This window comes from Lynx rufus, unplaced genomic scaffold (genome assembly GCF_022079265.1).
Source record: "Lynx rufus isolate CCGP_SWC_20201006 ecotype Redwood Valley unplaced genomic scaffold, mLynRuf1.p SCAF_2, whole genome shotgun sequence".
NCBI classification, from domain to species: Eukaryota; Metazoa; Chordata; class Mammalia; order Carnivora; family Felidae; genus Lynx; species Lynx rufus.
This window is the reverse complement of record NW_025814834.1, coordinates 100,341,459-100,346,042: the sequence shown is the minus strand read 5'-3', so window position 1 is coordinate 100,346,042 and position 4,584 is coordinate 100,341,459.

Genomic DNA, 4,584 nt, shown 5'->3' with positions numbered 1-4,584 from the left:
ATACAGGATATTATACTAAAAAGAAATATTAAAAATAATGAAAGGGGCACCTGGGTGGCTCAGTTGGTTGAGCATCTGACTTATGATTTCAGCTTAGGTCATGATCTCACGGTTCATGGGTTCAAGCCCCGCCTAGGGCTCTACACTGGCAGTGTGGAGGCTGCTTAGGATTCTCTGTCTCCCTCTCTCTGTGTCCCTACTCTCTCTCTCCATCTCAAAATAAATGAACTTTAAAAATTAAATTAAATTAAATTAAATTAAATTAAATTAATGAAATAAAAAGGCATAAATATTTGAAGATAAATTGAAATTCATCTTTAGAAAAGATTTAAAAGATTTAGAATAGCCTTCATTAATTTTATTAATTTAAAAGGAAGTTAAAAACATGATTAGGAATGAGAGAAGAAATATTTTATATTATTCCTATACCTGATTATGCATAAGTATGAGAAATAAAAAAAAATAAAATACCACATGCAAGTCTATAACAAAAGAAAATAAGGCCTAGAATAAATAATTTTGAAGTAAAATTTTAATTTTCTATTAACCTAAGAATAATTAGAGTATTTCTCCATTAAAGTGATTGCAAAAGTGATTCAGCCTTTCAAAAGGTTAGAAAAAGATGGTTTTACAACTGAGTTCTGTTAAAGAACTGATGAGGCCATTATTTTAAACAACCTAGAAAATGTATATTCTATAAATAATATTCTAATGTTAAAATATTCAAATAATATCCTAGAAAAAATGTTCTAGAAAGCTCTCCAATTTATTTTATAAGGCTGGCATACATTTTTTTTCCAAATTCTGCTAAAAATATTATAAAAAAAATCTATAGACTAATCTAACTTATTGTATTAAAAAACCTAAAATGCCAAATGATGGCTTGAGCTCTTTGAGTCTCACAAAACTCCCAGAAAGCCTAATTACGAGTTCCCCTACTGTCCCTACACGTGCCCCAGCCCACTGGGAAATTCTCCATGCATGGCCAGTTTGCCTATCAGCCATACCAACTGCCTCCTACCAATGCTCAATCTAATGGATTTTATTTCCTTGCCAGTCCTTGAAACTTTTCAAACAATCCAATCACACAGTGCCAGTGGAACCAGGGGTCCCCCACACTCTCTGGTACTACAAAGCCTGCCTCAGTTGGTCCGTGTTCAGTCACTTTTCTCCTGACAGCAACCTCTGTGTGGCCCTGCCTGGTGCACAGTGTCCTCTTCCTCCAGGGAGTATATACGGCCAATGAATTGCTACAAAGCTTAGCCATCTAGTGTCAGGTGCTGTGCTTTAAGCCATCTCATACTAATTAGGACAGAGGGTTCCTTGTTCACCAACAGGTTGAATAGGAGTTGTTCCTAACACTTAAAACACGGACACGAAAATACCTATGTAAATATTAGCAAATGCAATCCTATAACACATCACCGCCGACAACTACAATATACCACAGCCAAGGTAGATTTATTCCAGAAATACAAGGGAGGTTTCATGTGAAGAAAGCCATTCATGTATTATCTAAATATAGAAAGAGTAAGAAACCTCATATCTGTTGTGTAGTGTTGATATTTTACATATAAAATAATAAAATGCAACATGTTATAACACTTAAAAGTAGCCAAGTAAATATAACAACAGTTAATTTCCAAGGCAAAGCACATATTTTAAATGGAAGGACACCAGTATCATTAAAATTAAAATCTGTAACCTTGCAAAAGTGGTGCGCTACCATTATAATAATTCGCAGTATGTCAGAAGCTCCAACAAATGCATTTTGCTAATGGTATGTTGCATATTTGTAAACCTTAAGAGCCTCCAGTACAGCATAAAAACCAGTAATAAACTTGTTAACTTGATAAAAAATACTTATACCGTATATTAAAGCACATTTGTTTTTCTATGTAGGTAACATAAATTCCCAGACCCAAGGAGAACATCTAGACCTCTAGCAGCAGCAGAGGTCCTATTGACCCAGGTTCTCTGGCTCTACCCCAATATACCACATCTGCCCTTAAAATGATACTCAGTGGTTCTTGAGAAGCACTGAACAAGTACATGACTTAATACGGGGTGCAGAAATCTTATAGCTAAGAAAATATTAGAAACTATAAAAGGAAAGAAAAATTATAGTAAAATGCAATCTACTTAAGATAAATGCAGGGACGCTTGGGTGGCTCAGTCGGTTAAGCGTCCAACTTTGGCTCAGGTCAGGATCTTAGAGTTATGGGTTTGAGCCCCGCGTTGATCTCTGTGCTGACAGCTCAGAGCCTGGAGCCTGCTTCAAATTCTGTGTCTCCCTCTCTCTCTCTGCCCCTGTCCTGCTTGTGCTCTGTTTCTCGTTCACTCTCTCAAAAATAAATAAACATTAAAAAAATTTTTTTAAAGATAAATGTAGATGACTATCAGATATATGAAAGGGGGGTCAAAGTCACCAGCGTGAGATCTGTTTGTGTATATTTGTGACAAGCAAACAATTTTTACTTTCAGCTCTATCTACTGACAGTAGATATGTTCACAAAGTTTTCAAAAAGGGAAAAGAAAAGTATACACACACACACACACACACACACACACACACACACATATACACATGTATATATATAGTGTTAAAGTTCTATGTTTAGATAAGTTTTTACAATAAGAAAAAAGTTCTGAAAAGACACATACCAGGGTAGCAATAAGAAAGGTCGTAGGGAAGTGGAAGATGATAAGCGTTGACAATAGACATATTGTAATACATTATTGTACTTATTATAATAAACATTCATTCATTTCATGTACAATTAAGAGCAAGTTTCTTTTAAAAATTAAAATTTGGGGCGCCTGGGTGGCGCAGTCGGTTGAGCCTCCGACTTCAGCCAGGTCACGATCTCGCGCTCCGTGAGTTCGAGCCCCGCGTCAGGCTCTGGGCTGATGGCTCGGAGCCTGGAGCCTGTTTCCGATTCTGTGTCTCCCTCTCTCTCTGCCCCTCCCCCGTTCATGCTCTGTCTCTCTCTGTCCCAAAAATAAATAAAAAAACGTTGAAGAAAAAAAAATAAATAAAAATTAAAATTTAACATAAACGAAGTTAACAAAACCCAACACAGAAGATTTGATCAATGTAATTAAAAGTGTTCTTTAGTTCTCTTTTTGAGAAGAAAAATACTGTAGAAAAATATTTCGAAAGTATTATTAATTTAAAAAGGGAGACAAGGGTTTCTGGGGAAGACAGTGGAGTAAGAAGATCCTAAACTTACCTCATCACAGAGATATGACTAAATAACACCCACATCACTGTAAATAACCCAGAAAAAAAACAAAACAAAACAAAACAAAAACAAAGACAGCAGACCAGACTCTCCACAGCTAATGTAGAGAAGAGGCCACATGGCAGGAAGGGCAGACATAGCGGGGGCTAAAGGGACCTGGAACAGCCCCCAGGAGGGAAGGATGTCCCAGGCCCAAAGAGGAGAGAGAAATAGACTCACACCAGGGAGCCTGCATGAGGAAGATGTATACCCATAACATTTGGCTTTGAAAACTAGAGGGGCCAAATTAAGCAGGTAGTTACAGTCAGCAGGACTTATCAACTGGAGTGTTAAAAGTCAGTAGGCTCAGGAGAAGTCTCTGCCCTTAAACACAGAACACAACAAACAACCCACTGAGATACAGCATAGAAGCAGCCATTTGAAAAATGCCCAGGGTAAACAGGAGGAGGATTTGTTGACTAATCTCAGAGCATGTGCTGGAGGGGCAGTGATCTTTAGGAAACTTCTCTAGGAACCATGATGCTGGCAAGCGCCATTTCTCTCCTGCCCACACCCTGCCCCCAGACACAGGGACACCTGCAGGAACTGGCACAGGGACTACACTCTCAACCTAACTTGCTAACAGCACCCTCTACCCCCACGTTCTGGCCAGCCAGGCAATGGCTCCAGGTCTCCTTCCAAGGCGGACCCCCACAGACTTTGCTAACACTGCACACCTGCCCCCCAAGTTCTTCTGCAGATCTGCTCACTCCAACCACCTCCACCCTGCCCCAGATCTGGGTAGCTGCAGGGCCCCCTCCCACAGACCCAGGAAGACCTTGCTGGAACCCTGCTCTCTCCATCGCTGCACTCCCCTGTGGACTGCCCTCTCCAGCCCCGTGGCAGGAGCTCTTTAATTGTTTATAGAATGTTAGCTTATAACAATAAAAACAACTTGAAATTAGCCTAGGAATTCACTAACAGAACCTGGGTTGATTCTTTATGCCCAATTCTTAAAGGTAATGCAGCACTTAAAAAAATACTTTTTAAAAATGTGAAATAACATTTGTGGGAAAAAATTGCCCACAAGTTGCATGATATATATAGTAACATTCTTGCTTTTTAATCTTTTCCTGTGGTCTCAGACAATCTTAAAACATAATATTGATGATGTTTTTCTGAGATCGGTATGGTTATATGTAGTAACTTTTACAATTCTGGCTTAGAAAATCTTTGTAAGTTTTCTACAATTATACAAATTACTTTGGATTTTATTGAGCTCCATTGCTAGCTGCTTTTCCTTTAATATATTAATTACTTCATTATTTTTTTATAATTTGCTTTATTTATATCAATCTTA